At 35.1% G+C, this 26,419-nt stretch overlaps 1 long non-coding RNA gene across 1 annotated transcript; it reads right to left on the minus strand.

The window, feature by feature from the left end:
* Positions 1-23,826: 23,826 nt before the first annotated feature.
* LOC121212454 (uncharacterized) lies at positions 23,827-24,421 on the minus strand. The gene is made up of 3 exons (XR_005907660.1): positions 24,182-24,421; positions 23,973-24,052; positions 23,827-23,868 (listed from the first exon to the last, which is right to left on the minus strand). It is a non-coding gene; the product is annotated as an uncharacterized lncRNA (long non-coding RNA).
* Between the last annotated feature and the right edge of the window lie 1,998 nt (positions 24,422-26,419).

Consider the following 26,419-nt stretch of genomic DNA (forward strand, 5'->3'; position numbering starts at 1 on the left):
ACTAGTGTTTAAAAAAATATATATATTGATAAAATATTTATGTTATTACTAATATTTTAATTTTTATGAAAATTATTATCATTATAATTATTAGATACAAATATATTTATAAAATTATTTTTGTTAATTTAGTGTTTAAATTAAATTATTATTAGAAAATTTTACTGTATCTATTTTTATTGATTTATGGAAATTATAATTATTATTAGGAAAAAATATATATATTATCGTATTTGAAAGTTTCATTATTATGGTTATTATTATTATTATTTTAGTTTTTAAATAAATTTAGAAGTATTTAAAGTATGGGAAAAATTCGATCCAAGACTCTAGCAAAAATAATTATTTTTGCTCCTTTAGGGGATCTGGACATTAAGGTTTATTAAAAAGTTGGGCTAAAATGGGACATTAGGAGGAGTCAGGCCTAGTGGTTAAGCGTGTTAAGTAGTAGGAAAGGAGCAGGGGTTCGATTCCCTGCGTGTGCAACTGTGGGTTTTTATTTTAGAAAAACCAAGGGCTGTTGCAGGTAAGCATTATTAATTGTTAAGGCTAATTCATGTCAGAAGCAAGTATCTGGCCCAGTGGCAAAGCACGCTAGGAGAGCGTGGGAAGTGCCTGGGTTCAAGGCACGGCGCACGCAAATTGGGTTTTTTTTTAGTATAAAGGTTGCGGTTGGAATAGGCCTTAAAGAAAGTTACGAATGAAGTTTGACACAAGGAGAGCCTGTGGCGCAGTGACAAGCAACGTATGTGTGTGTTAAAGAGGTCGCAGGTTCGAGATTTACAGCAGGCAAAAATTTCCCTTTCTATTTCGCAAGTAACCGGAGCTTCAGCAGGTAAGGTTTATAATTAATTGTCACCAAATCTTGCTAAAGGAGAAGCGTGGTGCAGTGGCCAGCAGCTCAGGTGCGGGCGCATGGGCAGACGAGGTCTGGAGTTCGAGCCTCATCTCGCGCAGGAGTGGCTGGGTTTTTGCTGCACGCATGGGGAAAGAGTTGGAGTCTGACCAGGACTCCTAGCAGCGTGCTGAAGCGGTGCAAGCAGGTGGATAAGGCTGCTCTGATCGGTTGGGGAGTTTGAATGAAATTCAAACTCCAAACTTGGCCAAAAATCAAGGAGAAAATTAGAGAATTGAAATTTAAAAAGAATTCCTATGCCGAAATACACTCATTCGGCTATAGCTAAAGAGTGTCGAATATTTTAGGCCTTTAGGATTTATTTTTTTTTTCCTTCTATTTTTTATTCTTTTCTATCCTTCTCTCATCTCTTCCCCTCTTCTCTTTTCTTTCTCTTCTTAATTCTCATCCTATCTTTTTGCCGAACCTAAATCTTCATATTCTTCTTCTTTTCTCTCTTAAATCCTCAACAAAATGGTTAGTCGAATTTCCATTGAAGCCAAACCTCGTATCTTTTCTTTCAAAACCGAAATCTTACTACTTTGAGGTACTACAAAGGCCGAACCCTTGGTTGAGTATTTTTCCCTTCTTGTGCGGTAGTTGGATCTACAATCGATTGGGAGTAGTGTCATAACAATATAGGTAAATGCTCGAATCTTTCTTTCGTTATTCATGAATTAAGGTAAAAGCCGAAAAACCCCTATATGCAAAGGGTGCCTGTTGATTGTACTCAAAAGGTTTAGTGGTGATATCTGATTTGTTTTCCTATAGTGTGGATTAAAGGCTACTAATTGAAGGCTTGGATATTTGGAACGACCAGAAATAGATCTAGTCCATTTTTTTCGGCAAAGGTAAGAACACTAGTGCCTAAAGTGTTAATGGTCGATTTTTAGTAAGGAGTTTTGCAGATAAGTTGCTATGGATTCATAGTTAACGTATCAGTAATTGATTTTAGGCAGTTCGTGTGTGGAACTCGTCAGCGTTTCGTCACAAACAGGTGTGTAAACGACACCCACTCATAGACTAGATCGGTAAAAGCCGAAAAGCCGACAAGCCGGCAGTTATGAACTTGCGAGCGTGCGAGCGCTTGTGAGGTGGTTTGGTTGTTAATTTTGATAATCGCAAGCAGTATGATTGCAGAGTGCGTAATTTCGTGCACTTCGGTATATTTGGGCTTAATGGGCCGAAAATAGGTTAGTGGGCCAACGGGCCCGATTCGGTAAAAACGCTCGATAAGTGCTTCTGTTAATGTGTTAATGGTTAGAATATGTATGTAAACTCTAGAATAGTAAATTTTATTAAACTACCCCTAAGTATGAAAATTACCGTTTTACCCCTAGGTGCTAAATGACTGTTATACCCCTAAGGTTAATTTTGACTGAAATACATGATATTCTGATTCTGTTTGTTATACGCCATGACATGTATATCTGTTGCATGGGGTTGGGTTTTGTTATGGAGGAAGAACCCGTTCTGGTGGCTGTGCCACATATTCTGATATAAGCAGCTTTGCTGCGGATTATAGTTAGTGCCGCAATCGGTGCTAACACTGTAACTGTAGGGATGGCGTGGGTGATTTATTCCCCACAGGAAGTGTAGGGATGGACGGAGGCAAGTGTAGGGTTGGATGGGGTTATCATGCATTAATCATATGAGGCTATTTTGTTATGGGCCAACTGTATTGAAATGGGTCCAACTCTGCTGATATGGGCTAGGCCCAGTATACTCTGTTACTGTAAGGGGATATGGCCCAGATTAATACTGATATTGGCTAAGGCCCAGTTAACACTAAATTCTGAATAGGGCTTAGGCCCAGTAAAGCTTGAACTGATTTGGGCTCTGGTTGGGATACTTTACACACTGAGTTTTCCAAACTCACCCCCCTTTTTCCCATCTTTGTAAGTGAGCCTTAGATCGATGGACTTGGAGCTGGGCGGGATTCAGAGTGGCCACGAAGATTAAGTTTTGTTTTCTTTAAAATAAGTTTTGCATTTATTATTTTGATTATTTTTATTCTGGTTAAAGTTGTAATAAGGCCGCTCTTTTTATTATTTTTAATATTTTGGGTTATTAAATTGGTTAGCTCTAGGTCGCGTTTTATAAAAGTTACTTATTTTTAAAATATCACGATAATCGAGCAAAGCTTCCGCAATGTAAATGTTTTTAAAGGAAATAAATATTTTAATTAGACTTAAACTTAATTTGTTGTTCGTGGACAAGTAATAAGCTTAAAGTGTGGCAATGGATGTATGCATGTCTAGGATTGGATCATGGAAGAGCTAGGTACTTAAGCAGTCTAATTGACTCACCTCCTCTTTTCTTGAATCCTACCTGGTGTGTAGTATCCATTCACTTTAAGCCATGACAAAGAAGGTTTGATTTTTTTCGATACTTAACTGTTTTTTTAAATAACATGTTTCTGCCACTACAAAGGTTTACAAGTTTTCAAAGTTTCCCATAAGATTTTACAAGGTTGTTAACAATGCTTTGATTATTACAATGCATCACATTTTGGAAAAAAAATAAGGCTAAGGTTTTATTCAAGTTTAAACGGTAAAAGTTTCTAAACATCAAGAAGGGTTTTCAATGAAAACATGGGTTTCGAAAAACACTTCAATGTGACACGCCGAATTCGGTCGTAACGTCTGAGCCGGGTTTGGGGTGTTACATTTAGTGGTATCAGAGCCCGGTTGCAACAACTCGGCTGTGGATCGGGTCCAAAAAGGGTTTTCAAAACTTTATGCCAAAAAGGGTATTTTTGGAAAAACCTGACTTTTGAAAACAAATTTTTGTTTAAAGGAGATAATCTCCGAACTTGTTTTTTTAAATGATTGAAAAATGGATTTCAAAAAGTTTAAATCTTTTGAGTTCATCTTAAAACTGAGAATGTGGCATACTGAATCCCCGGCACCAAGTCTGTAAGTACTTCTTTTTCCTATACTGTAATGTACTGAAATAATATTGTAGTTAGAATCGAGCCTTTTGATATGAAACTGTAGATAGGGTAGAACTAAAAACCCTAAAAGATTGAAACCGTGGCTAGGATATGATTCTATAAAAACAAAAACTTTAAAATACTCTCTCTGCATAAGACATATGAATAAATAGTAAAACTTTTTGAGATCTTTGTAGTTATTTGATATGTGTACTGGTAATGTAGAGTATTGATATGGATTCTGAGGGTCAGCAAAGTCTGCCAACTTCAGGTAGCAGTAACTCGGAGCTTGGTACTGAGGCACTGGCCGAGATAGTAAGGAAAGTGGTAGAGAAAGTATTGGATACCAAAATTAAGGAAATTAGGGAAACGCTTCAAATAAGGTGCTTGGAGTGTAAAAAGAGGAAGGATCCTAGTTCTCAAAGAACAGAGCCTCGTTCTGTGAAACATGTTAAGGCACGACCAAACTTTCCAACCTGCAAAGACTGCAACGGGCGTCATCCGGGTGAATGCCATAGGAAGACAGGAGCATGTCTTAGATGTGGGTCCAAGGAGCATCGAGCTCGAGATTGCCAAGTTTATTCTATTTGAGTGTGTGCTACGAATTGTATGCGTAAACGTTTCCTTATTTCGGTAATTAGATGTTCTGGGTCGTATTAAAATTATTTATATCAGAGTGCGTAGCGGTAGCATATTAGCATAGTGGTTTGACTTGAGTAATACAGTTAGTTGATAGTTGGAAATTTCGAGGACGAAATTTTTTTTTCAGGGGATAGAGTTGTAACGCCCCAAAAATTGGGCCTAGAAGAGTTGGGCTTTGAGTCTGGGATTCGGATAGAAGAAAACCTGAATATTGAGAAGTTTTAAATATTACTAGTGTTTAAAAAATATATTGATAAAATATTTATGTTATTACTAATATTTTAATTTTTATGAAAATTATTATCATTATAATTATTAGATACAAATATGTTTATAAAATTATTGTTGTTAATTTAGTGTTTAAATTAAATTATTATTAGAAAATTTTACCGTATCTATTTTTATTGATTTATGGAAATTATAATTATTATTAGGAAAAATATATATAATATCGTATTTGAAATTTTCATTATTATGGTTATTATTATTATTATTTTAGTTTTTAAATAAATTTAGAAGTATTTAAAGTATGAGAAAAATTTGATCCAAGACTCTAGCAAAAATAATTATTTTTGCTCCTTTAGGGGATCTGGGCATTAAGGTTTATTAATTAGTTGGGCTAAAATGGGACATAAGGAGGATTCAGGCTTAGTGATTAAGCGTGTTAAGCAGTAGGAAAGGAGCAGGGGTTCAATTCCCTGCGTGTGCAACTGTGGGTTTTTATTTTAGAAAAACCAAGGGCTGTCGCAGGTAAGCCTTATTAATTGTTCAGGCTAATTCATGTCAGAAGCAAGTATCTAGCCCAGTGGCAAAGCACGTTAGGAGGGCGTGGGAAGTGCCTGGGTTCAAGGCACGACGCACGCAAATTGGGTCCTTTCTTCACAAACTTCTGTGCTTTCATTACAGATATCATAGCTAGTAATCCATTCAGATCGCTAGACTCAATTCGAATTATCTTATCATTCTTACACTTTAGATCAATGACTTTTTTTTACAATTCACAATAGCATCATGCAGAGTTAACCAATCCATTCCTAGAATTATATCAAATTCATCAAAAGGCAAAAGCATCAGATCAATAGGAAAACAAACATCTTGAATCATTAATGGGCAATTCTTGCAGACTTTATCAACAAGGACACTTTTGCCTAAGGGGTTCGATACTCTAATTACAAATTCAGTAGACTCTACAGGCAAAGTCTTACTGTGCACTAAATTCATACAAATATAAGAATGCGTTGATCCAGGATCTATGAATGCAATCACAGAAGTATTATAGAGAGTAAAAGTACCAGTAATCACGTCTAGAGAAGAGGCTTCTTCACGAGCTCGGATAGCATAGGCTCTAGCAGGTGCTCTGGCCTCAGATCTAATAGTAGTATCCCCAGTAGCTCTTTGACCACCACTTGCATTTCTCGAATTTCTAGAAGGTCTACCTCTAGTTGAGGTGTTACTCAATCTTGGATTCTGTACATTCTCTCTCTCAACAGGTTCAGAACAATCTCTTACAAAATGGTCCAAAGATCTACATCGGAAACAGGCTCGATCATTCAATCTAGAATTTCTTGGATGTCTTTTACCACAGTGTTTACATTCAGGTCTCTCAGATTGAACATTCCCAACACTTGCAACAAAAGTAGTAGGGACTCTGAAGTTTGAATGTGATCTAGCTCGATCTCGGTTTGAATGTCCCACATTAGCATTTGGACGGCTTTGATCATCTTGGAATTTCTTTAACATGGACTGAAATGATCTACTCAAAGATCTCTTTCTAGGATCTCTAGCTTCAGAATCAACTTTTCTTTTCTCTTTACTTAATTCTTTAGCTTTACATGCTTGTTCAACAAGCACTACTATTTTTTTAATCTCCAAAATCCCAACTAATAGACGGATATCTTCGTTTAGTCTATTTTTAAACCTTTTGCACATTATTGCTTCATTAGATACACATTCCCGAGCATACTGGCTCAATCTCACAAATTCACGTTCGAATTCAGTAACAAACATACGACCCTGTTTAAGCTCGAGAAACTCTTTATGTTTCTAATCAATGAATCTTTGACTGATATATTTCTTCCAGAATTCAGATTGAAAGAAATCCCAAGTAACTCGTTCACTCGAAACCACAAATATTAAAGTTTTCCACCAATGATACGTCGTATCTCTCAGAAGTGAAATGACACATTTAACACATTCCTCAAGACTCAGAGACATTTCATCAAACACTCTTATTATAATTTCCAACCAGAATTCGGCTCTTTCAGCATCATCATTCGTTGTAGCTCAAAACTTTTCAACCCCATACTTTCTAATCTTATCAACCGGTGGTCTACTCAACTGTACCAGATTCACTCGTGGCATACCAGGAGTTTGAGAAGGATTAACCGGGGGTGGAGGTTGTTGTACAGTCGGATTGGATCTAATGTATTGGGTGAACCATTCATTCATCATCTAATAGAAGGCTTGTTTAGCCTCACCATCATGGCTACTCGTAGTTGGTCTGGAATCAGCTTGCACCGTCCCTTGCGTAGGAGCAGGCGCATTACTTTCAACATCGTCAGCTACAGCTCTATCGGGATCCATTTGCTATATAAAAGCACATTTCAATGTCAGGAGTCATCACACTATCACAGATTTAGATATATGACATGTATAGCTAGACTCACATACACTATGGTAGTCCTAGAACCTACTAAACCATAGCTCTAATACAATAAAATGTAACACCCCTATCCTGTATCCATCGCCGGAATAGGTAAGGGGCATTACCAGACAAATAGAACATTTTAGACCAATTCAGAATTACAGATATTATTCAACATCATTTCATAAGTAATCATCTCTTAAAATGGTCTACGAGACCTAAAATGTACTTTTAAGAGACAGTCGGAACTAAATCGAGCACATTCATAAAGTTTAGAACTTTTAAAAATTTTCAATTCTGTAGAGGTCACACGCCCGTGTGACCAGGCCGTGTGCCTCATACGAGCATCAGACACGCCCTTGTGAACTAGCTGTGCCAAAACAGAGTTTATATATTGATTTATTCCTACGGCCAACAAACACGCCCGTGTGCCACGACCGTGTGATTCTTAGCTAGCTACTGACTTAAGCCCATGGCCAACAAACACGCCCGTGTGCTATGGCCGTGTGACACAATACAGGCTTGGTTTAAGCCAATTGGCCACCCCTTTATGGGTCATTCCTACAAGCCAAATTAAACAACAGTCATACAAAATATTCAGCCAATTTCATGCTCAAAACATGCTTCATTACAATTATTTCATCATCTTTCAACAACTCATTCAAACCATACCAAAACTTAACACAAACATATCATTTGATAGCCAACTTTCATTACATAACCTGTATTTACAATTCAAAACTTAATACATAAACCTTCTAGCCTATACATGCCATACTTTAAAATATTTACACTTTCAAGAGTACCGAAATGAGTTTGATAGTATGGTGACGATCCTCAACTATCCCTGAGCCTTCAGTAGCTACGATAATTGTAAAACAGGCAGAAATCACACAGAGTAAGCTACAAAGAGCTTAGTAAGCCAAATCCAATTGGTCTAACTACTAAAACATATAAGTACAATTTAACCATATAGATTCATAACCATTTCATAGAATAATTCACACTTAACCATGCACCTTTGTTTGCATATATTTCATGCTTCATTTCCAATTCTATACATATTTCACAGAGACAGAGTTTTTCATATTTGGAAATTTAGTACGATACAAATGTACCTGCATAGGTTATACATTTAATATACTCATATTTCGTACGCTATCATCAGACTGTTCAGAAACGATCCAGATGCTCATAATCAAGTACAATGCCGACGTCCCAAACGTGGTCTTACATGTAATTCAATATCGATGCCTCTGTCCCAAATAGGGTCTTACACGAAATTAGATACGAAGTTGATGTCCCAGACATGGTCTTATAAGTAAATTTCAATCGAGGTCTGTGTCCCAGACACGGTCTTACACGATATCTTAAATAGATGTCAACTTTTCTTGGAAGCATACAGAGCTTTTCAGATATTAACATATTATCATACTTTACTCCAAAGATATACATTAGGCACTCAAGGCCATCCAATACAAATTACAGTTTATATGTGTAGAACTTATTTCAATTAACACGTAATTGTAATTTGACTTACCTCGGATGGATTTTGGATAAAATGACTCATCTATTCAACTATTTTGGACTTCCCCCGATCTAAGTCCGATTTTCTTTATTCTTGATCTTAATCAAGCAACCAAAGTGCTGAAACCTAAAATGGCTTTCTCCTTTTTATTTTTCTTTGATTTTCAGCTATATCCATGATAATATGGCCAATTTCATGTTTTCATTTTATTATTATAACATTTTAATCACCTTTTACCATTTTACCCTTAATGACATAACATTAATTTCTACCAACTCATGTCCATATTTGTCCATGCATTAGTAAAATGGTCCAATTGACATGTAAGAACCTTTATTTTAAAAGCCGAGCCAAATAGGTGCTTTAGCATCTAGCACTCAACTTTTACACTTTACGCGATTTAATCCTTTTTCATAATTAAGCACAAAAACAGACAAATTAAATCACAGAAATTTCACAGATGTAAATTCACATATCATAGACACAGAAAATAATATTAAAATATTTTTCAAACTCGGATTTGTAGTCCCAAAATGTAACAGTCTAATTTTGACCCAAATTGGAACGGTGGTTTCGGGACCGTGAATCCGAGTCAGTATAATATTTAAATATTATTTTCTATGCTTAAAATGTGTGAAGTTGCTTTTGTGAAAGTTTCGTTTAAAAATTTTAGTGTTTGGAGGTCGATTTAATTAAAAAGGATTTAATCGCATAAAATGAAAAATTTAAGGGTTAATGTATAAGGGCCAAATTATGATTGTTTTTATATTATGGAATATTAAGGTTGTAATTTTTCCATAAATAGGAATTAGTGGTCGGCCAAGATGCAAGGATTAATGACTTGAATTTTTTATTATATTTTATGACATTATGATATATTTTAATATATGTTAATATATTATATTAGATAAAAGATGAAAGTGTTCATATATCTTCTCATTTTTGGCTGAAACTAAGAGAAAGAAAAGAAAGTTTAAGCTTTGGTATTTTCGGTCCTTGCAAATTCAATTAGGTAAGTGATTTTAGTTCGGTTTTTATTAATTTTTACGTTTTTGAGACTGTTGATATGAATACTATAAAGCCCATGCTTGAAATTTTGAAATTGATTATGTATTCATGAAGTGTTATTATTGATAGTTTGATGAAATTTATGTTTGATGCTAGAAAATAAAATAAATGTGTCAGATTAACATTTTTTTATTGGGATTTTTAGTAATTTTGAGCATTTAGGGTTAAATTTCAAAAATATTAAATTGAAGGATTAGATTGTGAAATTAGTGAAATGGGAGGACTTATATAAATTATTCATATTTTGTGTTTTGTAAAAATTGGATTAAATTATAAAAGTGCATAATGTTAGGGGAAAATTGGTAAATTGCTCAATTATGTGTATTTGGATTTAAATGAATGAAATTCTATTTGAACGAGCTTAATTTGGAACTTTTTAGATCAAGAACCAAAAAGATCAGACGTGGATCGGGGAAAATAAAAAATCGTTGAGTAGTCGAGTTCAACTGTCTGTCGATATCCGAGGTAAGTTATTAAGCAAATTTTTGTGTTGTTGTTGATAAAAATTTAAATCAAATTACGTAGATGAGCCGAATTGAATTATATGAAAGGTTGGTGTTGCCGAATAAAAAGGGAATTGATGAATTTAAATTGATGTGTATTAAGTAATGGAATTTAAGCACTAAGTGTGTGAGTATAAACGATTAGGGATGTGAATCTTGCACTAAGTGTGTGAATGTTATTATCGAGCACTAAGTGTGCGAGTTTAAATATTGAGCACTAAGTGTACAAACTATATATATATTTGAGTAAATATAAGCACTAGGTGTGCGATTAATTGAGTAGATCGGGAATGGTTGAATGGATTAAAGCTTCAAACTTCTTGAGGTACAACTATGACGTATAGTTCAAGTTTGTACAGGTGAGTATCGATTCTATGTGATGAATATTATAAATTGAAAGTATGTATAAAGATAGATTGGTTTTAATGGCTTTGTGCTCGAATATATTAATGTTATACGATGATGAATGCTAAATGCATTCGATTTTTATGTTTGTGAGTAATGTAGTATATTGTGGTTGAGCTGATGCATATTGGACTTAATTGAAATTGAGCATATGATTAATAAATTGCTTTGAATGTGGTAAGATATTGGCTAAATGATCTAGTAGCATAACTTAGTTAGATGCTATTAGCCTATTAAATTTAATTTGGAGTTTTTGAAGCCTATAAGTTACTGAGCTATGGTAGCTTATTTTGGATGTGTTTTTCTTGTCTCTATTTTATAGATTTTGGAGATTGCTACGCGCGTGGGGATCGTTAGTAAAGTCATCCACACTATCTTCAATATTTTGGTACTTTTAAAAGTTGGTTTGGTACTTATGGCATGTATAAGCTAATAACTCTTTTGGAGATGTTTAAATTTCATATATGTATAATGGTTAAGCAATGCGAAAATGACTTAATTTACATGTTAAATTTTCGTTATGTTTGGTTGTGATTTAAGTTTTCCTTTATTTGTGATGCTTAAATTATGTGTATTTGTTTATAGTAATGATCAATATGGATTATAATATTAGTTTAGTAAGATTTGAATATGATGGAATAATGAGCATTAATCGAGTCTAAGTATTATATGCTATAGTGGTGTAAGTTTAATTATGGTATGTATATGTTGTGATAAGTGAGTTGTTTTATATGTTCTTGGTTGATAATCAAAAATTTTACTTATAATTTGATCAATTATGGGTTGGATATTGATATTCGGTGGTAATGGCAAGCATGAATATGTTTTAAGTTTAATTATTGGTATTTATATTCGATTTATTACATATATGATTTTGGTATGCATATTGTGTATATATATGGTTTTATATAGACGTTCAAAATGATTGAAATGTACATGGTTATTTTACTTAAACATTGATGAGAAATAGCACACATTTGGTCTTGTTATAATGTTACTTCATGCGCATAAGTTTTGTTAAGTACTTATATATACCTTATTTTGTTGAGTAAATATCAAGCATTGATGGCATTTGGTTTAACCTATTATTTGTTTTAAATGAATTCGTAAAATGGTCAATTGAATTTGTAGTTAAGTATAAGTAAATGAGTTGTTAAGTTTATATATAAATTTGGCTTGGCAGCATATTATTGTACAGTTAAATTTTACTATATGAGTGTTCAAATGTTGTTGTGATCGTTAGGTAAAACATCATAACCCCTCCAGCGACGGAATTGGGTTAGGGGGTGTTACATTTAATTGGTATCAGAGCTACGGTTTAGCCGATTCTCGAACTAATGTAGTGTGTTTGAGTCTAGCTATACATGCCATAAATTATATTGTGATTGGGTGATGACTCCTGACACTTGAAATGTGTTTCTCGTATAGTAAATAGATCCTGATCCTGATCGAGCCGTAGCGGATGATGTCGAGAGTGTAGCGCCTGCTCCTGCGCAAGGGACAGCGCAGGTTGATTCTTGGCCGAATGCAAGTAACCATGATGATGGGGCTAAACAAGCCTTTCATAATATGATGAATGAGTGGTTTACTCAATATATTCGGATAAATTCGGCTGTTCAACAACCCCCGAACCCGAATAACCCACCTTTGATGCCTGTGGTACCACTGACTATTGATCCTGTGAGATTAAATAAGCCCAATGTTGATAAAATTTGAAATATACGGGGCCCAAGAATTTAGGGCCACATATGATGACCATGCTGAGAAGGCCGAATTATGGCTCGATAACACTATCCGAGTATTTGAAGAACTATCATGTACTCCTGATGAGTGTCTAAAATGTGCTATGTCTTTGTTACACGATTCTGTCTATCATTGGTGGAATACTTTGGTTTGGTTGTGCCAAAAGAACGGGTCACCTAGGAATTCTTCCAGATTGAATTCTGTAAGAAATATATCAGCCAGAGATTCATAGATCAGAAATGTAAAGAGTTTCTCGAACTCAAATAGGGCCGTATGACTGTCACTGAATATGATCGAAAATTTGTGAGACTCTGTCAATATGCCCGAGAATGTGTTTCAACTGAAGCTACTATGTGTAAAAGATTTGAAGAAAGATTGAATGAAGACATAAAATTGCTTGTTGGCATACTTGAAATAAAAGAGTTCGTAGTACTTGTTGAACAAGCTTGCAAAGCTGAAGAGCTTGGGAAAGAGAAAAGAAAAGCTGAATTTGAAGCTAGAGATTTTCGCAAGAGATCAACGAGTAAGACTTTTCAGTCGGCATCAAAGAAGTTTCGAGATGATAGTAACCGATTTAAGACTACTGTCGGGCTTTCTATACGAGATCGACCACCAGTGAGTTCACAAGCCACTTCGATTGCCAGTGTTGGTAATACTCAATCGAATAAACTCGAGTGTCAGCAATATGGAAGATGGCATGTGGTTGAATATTGGGGCAAGTAATACAAAAGAGTATGTTATAGATGTGGTTCACGAGATCATTTCATTCAGGATTGCCCGGAGCTAGTTTAGAAAGATAACGTTCAGAGTCTGAGACCGAGTGGCGTTGCAACTAGAGGTAGACCACCCAGGAACACGGGAGGTAGGGGTGGTACTCAAAGAGGGGCTTTGGACACAGCAGTTCGATCCGAGACTCGTGCACCTGCCAGAGCTTATGTCATTCGCGCTCGAGATGAGGCCTCATCCCCTGATGTTATTACCTGTATATTCACTCTCTATAATGTTAGTGTGATTGCTTTAATTGATCCCAGTTCAACTCATTCTTATGTGTGTGAAACATTAGTATCCAGTAAGACTTTGTCTGTTGAGTCTACTGAGTTTGTGCTTCGGGTATCAAACCTCCTAGGTCGATGTGTGTTAGCTGATAAAGTGTGTAAGAACTGCCCCCTGATGATTTGAGATTCATGTTTCCCGGCTAATTTAATGCTATTTCCATTTGATGAGTTTTATATAATTCTGAGAATGGATTGGGTAACAGTACATGATGCAGTGGTGAATTGTAAAAGAAAGACTATTGATTTGCGGTGCCAGGGTGATGAGATAATCTAAATTGAGTCTACTGATCTGAATGGTTTACCAGCAGTGATATCTTCTGTATGGGCTCAGAAGTATGTGAGAAAGGGTTGCAAAGCTTACCTTGCATATGTGCTTGATAGTAAAGTAACTGAAAAGAAGATTGAATCTGTACCAGTGGTGTGCAAGAATCTGGATGTGTTCCCTGAAGAATTGCCGGGATTGCCGCCTATTCAAGAGGTAGAGTTTGGTATTGAGTTAGTACCGGAGACGACTCCGATTTTGCTTGCTCCTTACTGAATGGAACCTATTGAGTTAAAAGAATTGAAAGCCCAGTTATAGGAGTTGACAGATAGAGGTTTTGCGCGATCGAGTTTCTTTCCCTGGGGTGCGCTAGTTTTATTTGTGAAAAAGAAGGATGGAACTATGAGAATGTGCATTGATTATTGACAACTTAATAAAGTGACCATAAAGAGTAAATATCGGTTGCCATGCATTGATGATTTGTTCGATCAATTAAAGGGAGCTTCGGTGTTTTCAAAAATAAATTTGAGATCGAGTTACTATCAGTTGTGAGTTAGAGATTCTGATGTACCTAAGACTGCTTTCCGAACGAGATACGAACATTATGAGTTTTTGGTGATGTTGTTCGGACTTACTAACGTACCTGTTGTTTTCATGGATTTGATGAACCAGATATTCAGACAGTACTTAGATTGGTTTGTGGTTGTGTTTATTAATGATATATTGATCTACTCTCATGATGAAATTGAGCATGTCGAGCCCTTGGAATTGGTATTACAGACTTTGGTAGATAAACAGTTGTATGCAAAGTTCAGTAAAGGTGAGTTCTAGTTACACGAGGTTAGTTTTTTGGGGCATGTGGTTTCGGCATCGGGAATACGGGTTGATCCGAGTAAGATTTTGGTTATACTTGATTGGAAACCCCCAAGAAATGTTTCAGAAGTTCGGAGTTTTATAGGACTTGCTGGTTACTACAAGCGATTTGTTAAAGGTTTCTTGATGATTGCAACTCCAATGACAAAGCTACTTTAAAAAGATATTAGATTTGAGTGGACAGAAAGGTGTCAGAAAAGCTTTGACCAATTGAAAACTTTGTTGATTGAAGCTCCAGTGCTTGTTCAACTGAAATCGGGTAAAGAGTTCGTTATCTTTAGTGATGCATCCTTGAATGTTTTAGGTTGTGTTCTAATGCAGGAAGGCAAAGTGGTAGCTTATGCTTCAAGACAGTTAAAGCCACACGAAAAGAACTATCCGACACACGATCTCAAATTCACCGATATAGTATTTGCTTTGAAGATATGGCGTCATTATTTGTTCAATGAAAAATGTCATTTTTTTATCATAAAAGTCTCAAATATTTGATGACTCAAAAAGATTTGAATTTAAGACAACAACGATGGTTAGAGTTGCTTAAAGATTACGAGCTTGTGATTGATTATCACTCGGGAAAGGCTAATGTGATTGCTGATGCCCTGAGTCGAAAATCACTATTTACTCTGCGTGTAATGAATGCAGATATGGCTATGACTGTCAATGGTGTGATTATAGCAAAATTAAAAGCGAGACTGTTATTTGTTCAGCAGATTTGCGAAGCTTAAAGGGTTGATGAAGACTTGATAGCAAAAAGGAGTCCCTGTGATTCGAATGCTGACTCAGAATTTCAGGTTGATGCTGAGGGATGCTTGCGGTTCAGAAACCAAATATGTGTACCAAAGGATCCTGAGTTGATTCGGATGATTTGTAATGAAGCTCATAATAGTAGATTATCTATTCACCCAGGTAGCACGAAGATGTATAATGATCTGAAACTGTACTATTGGTGGCACGGTATGAAAAGAGATATTTCAGACTTCGTGTCGAAATGTTTAATATGTCAGCAAGTAAAAGCCGAGCTCAGGTACCATCGAGATTACTTCAGTCGATTATGATACCTGAATGGAAATGGGATCGAGTCACGATGGATTTTGTATCTAGTTTACCGTTAACACCGAGCAAGAAAGATGCAATCTGGGTTATTGTTGATAGATTGACGAAGTCGGCTCACTTTATTCCAGTCCGTACAGATTACTCGCTCAATAAGCTAGCTAAATTGTACATTTCTCTGATTGTACGATTACACGGAGTACCTATTTCTATTATTTCGGATAGATATTTGAGTTTTACATCAAGGTTTTGGAAGAAACTACAAGATGCACTAGGTACTAAATTACATTTTAGCACTGCTTTCCACCCCCAGACAGATGGTCAGTTTGAATGAATCATTCAAATACTTGAGGATATGTTGAGATGTTGTATTCTCGAGTTTGAGGGTACATGGGAAAGATACTTTTCCCTGATCGAGTTTGCGTATAATAATAGCTTTCAGTTGAGTATCAATATGGCACCTTATGAAGCTTTGTACGGTCGTAAATGTCGTACACCTTTGTACTGAACTGAGCTTTATGAGAACAAGATATACAGGGTTGATGTGGTGAAAGAGACTGAGCAAAAAGTAAAAGTAATCCGTGAAAATTTGAAAGCAGCGTCAGATCGTCAGAAATCATATGCAGATTTGAAGCGTAAAGACATAGAATTTCAGATTGGTGACCAAGTATTTTTGAAAGTCTCGCCGTGGAAGAAAATTCTTAGATTTGGTCGTAGAGGCAAGTTGAGGCCGAGATTTATTGGGCCATATAAGATTGTAGAGTGGATTGGACCGGTTGCGTATAGATTACTTTTGCCACCTGAGTTAGAAAAGATCCATAATGTTTTTCATGTTTCGATGCTCCGACGGTATAGATCTGATCGTTCTCATGTGATTAGTCCATCCGAAATCGAGATTCAGTCCGATTTAACTTATGAGGAAGAACTGATCCGTATTCTGGCTCGCGAAGTGAAAGAGTTGAGAAATAAGAAAATCTCATTGGTGAAAGTGTTATGGCATAAGCATGGGGTTGAGGAAGCAACTTGGGAGCTTGAGGTTTTGATGAAAGAATGTTACCCAAACCTATTCTTCGGTAAGATTTTCGGGGACGAAAATTCCTAAGGGGGAAGAGTTGTAACAGTCCAATTTTGACCCTAATTGGAACGGTGATTTCGGGACCACGAATCCGAGTCAGTATAATATTTAAATATTATTTTCTATGCTTAAAATGTGTGAAGTTGCTTTTGTGAAAGTTTCGTTTAAAAATTTTAGTTTTTGGAGGTTGATTTAATTAAAATAGATTTAATCGCGTAAAATGAAAATTTTAAGGGTTAATGTATAAGGGCCAAATTATGATTGGTTTTTTTTTGGAATATTAAGGTTGCAATTTGCCCATAAATAGGAATTAGTGGTCGACCAACATGCATGGATTAATGACTTGAATTGTTTATTATATTTTAGGACATTATGATATATTTTAATATATGTTAATATATTATATTTGATAAAAGATGAAAATGTTCATCTTTCTTCTCATTTTTGGCCGAAACTAAGAGAAAGAAAAGAAAGTTTAAGCTTTGGTATTTTCGGTCCTTGCAAATTCAATTAGGTAAGTGATTTGAGTTCGGTTTTTATTAATTTTTACGTTTTTGAGATCGTTGCTATGAATACTATAAAGCCCATGCTTGAAATTTTGAAATTGATTATGTATTCATGAAGTGTTATTGTTGATAGTTTGATGAAATTTATGTTTGATGTTAGAAAACAAAATAAATGTGTTAGATTAACATTTTTGGTATTGGAATTTTTGGTAATTTTGAGCATTTAGGGTTAGATTTCAAAAATATTAAATTGAAGTATTAGATTGTGAAATTAGTGAAATGGGAGGACTTATATAAGCCTAGTGAACATTCGACCCTAGCATTGTATAAGAAAATTCTTCGTATTTTGTGTTTTGTAAAAATTGGATTAAATTGTAAAAGTGCATAATGTTAGGGGTAAATTGGTAAATTTCTCAATTGTGTATTTGGATTTAAATGAATGAAATTCTATTTGAACGAGCTTAATTTGGAATTTTTTAGATCAAGAACTAAAAAGATCAGACGTGGATCGGGGAAAATCAAAATTCGTTGAGTAGTCAAATTCAAATGTCCGTCGATATCCGAGGTAACTTATTAAGCAAATTTTTGTGTTGTTGTTGATAAAAATTTAAATCAAATTACGTAGATGAGCCGAATTGAATTATATGAAAGGTTGGTGTTGCCGAATAAAAAGGGAATTGATGAATTTAAATTGATGTGTATTGAGTAATGGAATTTAAGCACTAAGTGTGCGAGTATAAACGATTAGGGATGTGAATCTTGCACTAAGTGTGTGAATGTTATTATCGAGCACTAAGTGTGCGAGTTTAAATATTGAGCACTAAGTGTACAAACTATATATATATTTGAGTAAATATAAGCACTAGGTGTGCGATTAATTGAGTAGATCGGGAATGGTTGAATGGATTAAAGCTTCAAACTTCGTGAGGTACAACTATGACGTATAGTTCAAGTTTGTACAGGTGAGTATCGATTCTATGTGATGAATATTATAAATTGAAAGTATGTATAAAGATAGATTGGTTTTAATGGCTTTGTGCTCGAATATATTAATGTTATACGATGATGAATGCTAAATGCATTCGATTTTTATGTTTGTGAGTAATGTAGTATATTGTGGTTGAGCTGATGCATATTGGACTTAATTGAAATTGAGCATATGATTAATAAATTGCTTTGAATGTGGTAAGATATTGGCTAAATGATCTAGTAGCATAACTTAGTTAGATGCTACTAGCCTATTAAATTTAATTTGGAGTTTTTGAAGCCTATAACTTACTGAGCTATGGTAGCTTATTTTGGATGTGTTTTTCTTGTCTCTATTTTATAGATTTTGGAGATTGTTACGCGCTTGGGGATCGTTAGTAAAGTCATCCACACTATCTTCAATATTTTGGTACTTTTAAAAGTTGGTTTGGTACTTATGGCATGTATAAGCTAATAACTCTTTTGGAGATGTTTAAATTTCATATATGTATAATGGTTAAGCAATGCGAAAATGACTTAATTTACATGTTAAAGTTTCGTTATGTTTGGTTGTGATTTGAGTTTTCCTTTATTTGTGATGCTTAAATTATGTGTATTTGTTTATAGTAATGATCAATATAGGTTATAATATTAGTTTAGTAAGATTTGAATATGATGGAATAATGAGCATTAATCGAGTCTAAGTATTATATGCTATAGTGGTGTAAGCTTAATTATGGTATGTATATGTTGTGATAAGTGAGTTGTTTTATATGTTCTTGGTTGATAATCGAAAATTTTACTTATAATTTGATCAATTATGGGTTGGATATTGATATTCGGTGGTAATGGCAAGCATGAATATGTTTTAAGCTTAATGATTGGTATTTATATTCGATTTATTACATATATGATTTTGGTATGCATATTGAGTATATATATGGTTTTATATAGACATGGTTATTTTACTTAAACATTGATAAGAAATGATGCACATTTGGTCTTGTTATAATGTTACTTCATGCGCATAATTTTTGTTAAGTACTTATATATACCTTATTATGTTTAGTAAATATAGCATTAATGGCATTTGGTTTAACCTATTATTTGTTTTTAAATGAATTTGTAAAATGGTCAATTGACTTTGTAAGTAAGTATAAGCAAATGAGTTGTTAAATTTATATATAAATTTGGCTTGGCAGCATATTATTGTACAGTTAATTTTTACTATATGAGTGTTCAAAAGTTGTTGTGATCGTTAGGTAATACCTCATAACCCTTCCGGCGACGGAATTGGGTTAGGGGGTGTTACACAAAACTACTATTGCAACTAGGGTCAAAATCGGACTGTTACATGTAAGCTAGAGAAAATTCATGATGTATTTCATGTATCGATGTTGTGCCACTACCGATCTGACCCCTCACACGTAATTTCACTGGAAGAAATTGAAATAAGCCCGGATATGACCTATGGTGAAGAACCGATTAAGATTTTGGATCAAGAGGTCAAGAAGTTGAGGAATAAAAGTGTAGCACTCGTAAAGGTTTTGTGGCATAGACACGGAGTCGAGGAAGCCACGTGGGAACCCAAAGAGACTATGAGAGATCAATACCCAAACTTATTCACCGGTAAGATTTTCGGGGACGAAAATCCTTAAGGGGGAGAATTGTAACAGCCCGACTTTGGGCCTAGTCCGAACAGTAGTTTTGAGACCACTAATTTGAGGTTAGAGAAAGTATATTATTATTATTTTAGAGTTATAATGTGTTTATATTAGCGCATGAAAAATTTGGTGGAGTAATTTTAGCGTTTCTGAGCTTAATTGAGAAAAAGGATTAAATCGCGTAAAGTTCAAAAGTCTTGAATTGATAGTTAAGGGTGTTAAATTGCCATGAAACTTAAATTGGTGGTCTTTAAAGGGCCAATAGACCCTTGGATAGGTGATGGCCGGCCATAGGAGACAAAATATGGAGAAAGTCAAAATTAGGTAGAAATTTGGTAGCTTATTTGAACAAAATGAAATAAAATAAAGAAAAAAGGGTGTCATCTTTTTATCACCTTCTTCACCACCGAAATTTACTAGCAAAAATAGGGTTTAGAAGCTTGAAAAATTGCAGCCACTCTTTACCTTCACAAGTAAGTGATTTTGATAGTTTTTCTTGATGATTTTTTGTATGTTTGGACCCCTTGTAGCATGAGCATCCAAAAGAGGGGACTATTTTGCAAAATGGTTGAAAGTTTAGGATCTTTCCATGGTATTAAAAATGTTGTTTTCTGAAATTTTATGGAGAAATATGAGTCATTATTGTGAAATAAACAAGTTTTGTGAAATAGTTTTCATGGAAACCCTAATTAGGGACCATTTTGCATAATTTGAGAATTAGATGGTAAATGTGAGAAATAATAGTCATTTTTGGGTTTCTATAAGAGTAAAAAGGGCTCGACTAGGCTTAAGATATGAGGAAATTTGATAAAAATTGAATTTTGAACTTAGGGGTAAAATGGTCATTTTGCAAGAGTCTAGGGGCAAAATAGTCATTTTTCCCAATTTAATATTTTTGAGTATCTAGGTTAATAAAATGATTAAATTTGTGAATTTTTATCATTTTAGATCAAGATTTACAAAATGCGGGCCTAGACCGGGGAGAAACGAAGCAAGTGGATTAAGCCTAGCTAGTCGACTACATTTTGTAATCTGAGGTAAGTTGTGTGTAAATAATACAACTATGTTCTTATTATATGTGTTGAATTGATATAGCATAAAATGGTTGATGGTGGAAATAAGAATGCATGATAATAAATGAGATAGTAGAATTCCCGCTTGAACCATTGGAAATAAATAGGATATTCATACCATGACGTATGGGCAATTGTGAGTGAGTGTAAGACATGTCTGGGACATGCATCAGCCACATTATGAGAGCCAGTGTAAGACCATGTCTGGGACATGGCATCGACATTGAGACTAGATCTAGTGTAAGACCATGTCGAGGATATGGCATCGGCACGGATATGCGGGAGCTAGTGTAAGACCATGTCTGGGACATGGCGTTTGCCTCAATGACAATAGTCAATGTAAGACCATGCTTGGGACATGGCATCGACTTGAGACATGAGCCAGTGTAATACCATGTCTAAGACATGGCATCGGCATGATACCCTATGTTTGAGGTTTAGTGAATATTTGATAGTATTCCAAATGGTTCAACAGTGAGAGTTATAGTTTAAGTTAAACGAGAAAAGGTATAACCATGTTGTGAGTGGTACAGGTACCTATTTGGAATGTTTGAGATATGAGCTTAATGGATACTATGTGAATTGTATTGGATGGTGATGAGTAAGTTGAGTTTATGCTTTCTTTTGTATTATGAGTATGTCGATAAATGGTAGATTTGTTGTTATATTTAATTGCATGCAACTTACTAAGCTTAATGCTTACTCCCTCTCTTTTCCATCTTCTTATAGTTCCGCCTAAATAGCTCGAGGAATCGATCACACTATCAACCGAAGCACTTGGTATAGTTGGTTTTATTAATTGAAATATGGCATGTATAGGAGTTAGACTTTGATGTTTGTATCTTGATAATAGGGCCGAATGTATTGGCTTGGGATGAGTCCCTTCATTTTGTATTAAGCCTTGGAATAATGGCTAGGGTTCATGATTGATATATGCAAATGATGATATTTTATTGAATGAGATAATGTGTGACAACCTATCTTAGACCCTAATCGGAATGGTGGTTTCGGAACCACGAAACTGAGTCAGAAAAATAATTAAATATTATTATCTGTGTTCATTATATGTGAAGTAGCATATGTGAAGATTTCGTACGAAAATGTGATCGTTTGGGTGTTTAATTAATAAGAAAGGATTAAATTAATTTCTATGTTTTATTATGTGAATTTCCATGTGTGAAAAAAAAATAAATTAAAATAAAAAAATTGATGCTTTAATTTTGTTATTTGGATGTCAAATTATAAAAAAGGGACTCAATTAATAAGGCATAAAAATGTGATATGTAACACCCCAAACCCGGCTCAGACGTTACGACTGAATCCGGCGTGTCACATTGAAGTGTTTTTCGAAACCCATGTTTTCATTGAAAACCCTTCTTGATGTTTAGAAACTTTTACCGTTTAAACTTGAATAAAACCTTAGCCTTATTTTTTTTTCCAAAATGTAAAGCATTGTAATAATCAAAGCATTGTTAACAACCTTGTAAAATCTTATGGGAAACTTTGAAAACTTGTAAACCTTTGTAGTGGCAGAAACATGTTATTTAAAAAAAAACAGTTAAGTATCGAAAAAAAATCAAACCTTCTTTGTCATGGCTTAAAGTGAATGGATACTACGCACCAGGTAGGATTCAAGAAAAGAGGAGGTGAGTCAATTAGACTGCTTAAGTACCTAGCTCTTCCATGATCCAATCCTAGACATGCATACATCCATTGCCACACTTTAAGCTTATTACTTGTCCACGAACAACAAATTAAGTTTAAGTCTAATTAAAATATTTATTTCCTTTGAAAACATTTACATTGCGGAAGCTTTGCTCGGTTATCATGATATTTTAAAAATAAGTAACTTTTATAAAACGCGCCCTAGAGCTAACCAATTTAATAACCCAAAATATTAAAAATAATAAAAAGAGCGGCCTTATTACAACTTTAACCAAAATAAAAATAATCAAAATAATAAATGAAAAACTTATTTTAAAGAAAACAAAACTTAATCTTTGTGGCCACTCTGAATCCCGCCCAGCTCCAAGTCCATCGATCTAAGGCTCACCTACAAAGATGGGAAAAAGGGGGGTGAGTTTGGAAAACTCAGTGTGTAAAGTATCCCAACCAGAGCCCAAATCAGTTCAAGCTTTACAGGGCCTAAGCCCTATTCAGAATTTAGTGTTAACTGGGCCTTAGCCCATATCAGTATTTACAGTAACAAAGTATACTGGGCCTAGCCCATATCAGCATAGTTGGACCCATTTCAATACAGTTGGCCCATAACAAAATAGCCTCATATGATTAATGCATGATAACCCCATCCAACCCTACACTTGCCTCCGTCCATCCCTACACTTCCTGTGGGAAATAAATCACCCACGCCATCCCTACACTTACAGTGTTAGCACCGATTGCGACACTAACTATAATCCACAGCAAAGCTGCTTATATCAGAATATGTGGCACAGCCACCAGAACGGGTTCTTCCTCCATAACAAAACCAAACCCGGTGCAACAGATATACATGTCATGACATATAACAAACAGAATCAGAATATCATATATTTCTGTCAAAATTAACCCTAGGGGTATAACGGTCATTTAGCACCTAGGGGTAAAACGGTAATTTTCATACTTAGGGGTAGTTTAATAAAATTTACTATTCTAGAGTTTACATACATATTCTAACCATTAACACATTAACAGAAGCACTTACCGAGCGTTTTTACCGAATCGGGCCCGTTGGCCCACTAACCTATTTTCGGCCCATTAAGCCCAAATATACCGAAGTGCACGAAATTACGCACTCTGCAATCATACTGCTTGCGATTATCAAAATTAACAACCAAACCACCTCACAAGCGCTCGCACGCTCGCAAGTTCATAAATGTCGGCTTTTCAGCTTTTCGGCTTTTACCGATCTAGTCTATGAGTGGGTGTCGTTTACACACCTGTTTGTGACGAAACGCTGACGAGTTCCACACACGAACTGCCTACAATTAATTACTGATACGTTAACTATGAATCCATAGCAACTTATCTGCAAAACTCCTTACTAAAAATCGACCATTAACACTTTAGGCACTAGTGTTCTTACCTTTGCCGAAAAAAATGGACTAGATCTATTTCTGGTCGTTCCAAATATCCAAGCCTTCGATTAGTAGCCTTTAATCCACACTATAGGAAAACAAATCAGATATCACCACTAAACCTTTTGAGTACAATCAACAGGCACCCTTTGCATATAGGGGTTTTTCGGCTTTTACCTTAATTCATGAATAACGAAAGAAAGATTCGAGCATTTACCTATATTGTTATGACACTACTCCCAATCGATTGTAGATCCAACTACCGCACAAGAAGGGAAAAATACTCAACCAAGGGTTCGGCCTTTGTAGTACCTCAAAGTAGTAAGATTTCGGTTTTGAAAGAAAAGATACGAGGTTTGGCTTCAATGGAAATTCGGCTAACCAGTTTGTTGAGGATTTAAGAGAGAAAAGAAGAAGAATATGAAGGATTTAGGTTCGGCAAAAAGATAGGATGAGAATTAAGAAGAGAAAGAAAAGAGAAGAGGGGAAGAGATGAGAGAAGGATAGAAAAGAATAAAAAATAGAAGAAGGAAAAAAAATAAATCCTAAAGGCCTGTGAAGCCTACTTAGCTTATGTGTTAGATTTGAAAGTGAATGATAAGAAAGTTGAATCAGTGCTTGTTGTTTGTGACTTCTCTGATGTGTTTCCTGAAGAACTACCTGGTTTGCCTCTGATTTGAGAAGTCAAAACTCCGATATCGATAGCTCCGTATAGAATGGCTCCGACCAAATTAAAGGACTTAAAATCTCCGTTGCAAGAATTGACCGATTGAGGGTTTGCTAGACCGAGTTTTTCACCATGGGGTGCTCCTGTTCTGTTTGTGAAAAAGAAAAATGGCACAATGAGAATGTGTATTGATTGCCAATAGCTTAACAAAAAGAACAAATATCCTCTTCCTCGAATTGATGACTTATTCGATCAGTTGAAAGGTGCTACTGTATTTTCAAAGATAGATCTGAGATCGGGTTACTATCAGTTGCGAGTAAAGGACTCTAACATTCCGAAAACTGCTTTCAGAACGAGGTACGGGCATTATAAATTTTTAATTATGCCTTTTGGTTTAATGAATGCACCTGCTGTATTTATGGATTTAATGAATAGAATTTTCAGACCGTATCTTGATCAATTTGTTGTTGTATTCATTGATGATATTTTGATTTATTCATGTGATGAATATAAGCATGCTGAACATCTGAAAATAGTGCTACAGACTCTACGAGATAAACAGTTGTATGCAAAATTTAGTAAATGTGAATTCTTGTTGCGAGAAGTTGGTTTTCTGGGTCATATTGTATCAGCTTCTAGTATCCAAGTTGATCTGAGTAAGGTTCCAGCTATTCTGGATTAGAAGCCTCCGAGGAATGTATTTGAAGTCTGCAGTTTTCTGGGACTTGCCGGTTACTACAGACGATTTGTAAAAGATTTCTCTATGATATCAACTCCGTTGAAAAAATTACTTCAGAAAGATGTGAAATTTGAATGGTCTGAGAAATGTCAGAAAAGTTTTGATCGGTTAAAAGCTCTGTTAACTGAAGCTCCGGTATTGGTACAACCTGATTCAAGTAAAGAATTCGTTGTTTACAGCAATGCTTCGTTGAATAGACTCGGTTGTGTTTTAATGCAAGAAGGAAAAGTTGTTGCTTATGCTTCGAGACAATTAAAGTCGCATGAGAAGAACTATTCAAAACATGACCTTGAGTTAGCTGCCATTGTATTTGCTTTGAAAATCTGGCATCACTATTTGTTTGGTGAGAAATGTCACGTGTCTTCTGATCATAAAAATCTAAAATGTTTAATGACGCAAAAAGATTTGAATTTGCGATAGAGAAGATGGTTAGAACTGCTAAAAGACTACGAACTTGTGATTGATTATCACTCGGGAAAAGCGAATGTGGTTGCTAATGCTTTGAGTCAAAAATTGTTATTTGCAATGAATGCTCATTTAGTTATGTCTAATGATGGTTCAGTTTTAGCTGAATTAAAAGCAAGACATTTGTTTTTACAACAGATTATCGAAGCTCAGAAGGTTGATGATGAGATTATGGCTAAACAAACTCAGTGTAATTTTGATTTTGATTCTGAATTTCGAATAGATGATGATGATTGTCTAAGGTTCAGAAATAGACTTTGTGTTCCAAGAAATCCGGATTTTATACAAATGATTTTGAGTGAAGCTCACAGTAGTAGATTTTCTGTACATTCGGGAAGTACGAAAATGTATAACAATTTGAAACAACTATATTGGTGGCCGGGAATGAAAAGAGATATTTCTGACTTTGTTTTGAGATGTTTAATTTGTCAGCAAGTTAAAGCTGAGCATCAAGTGCCATCTGGGTTATTACAACTGATTATGATTCCGGAGTGGAAATGGGATCGAGTGACCATGGATTTTGTTTCGAGTTTGCCTCTGTCTCCAAAAAAGAAAGACGCAATTTGGGTTGTAGTTCAACGTTT

The sequence above is a fragment of the Gossypium hirsutum genome, chromosome A13 (assembly GCF_007990345.1).
Source record: "Gossypium hirsutum isolate 1008001.06 chromosome A13, Gossypium_hirsutum_v2.1, whole genome shotgun sequence".
Classification (NCBI taxonomy): domain Eukaryota; kingdom Viridiplantae; phylum Streptophyta; class Magnoliopsida; order Malvales; family Malvaceae; genus Gossypium; species Gossypium hirsutum.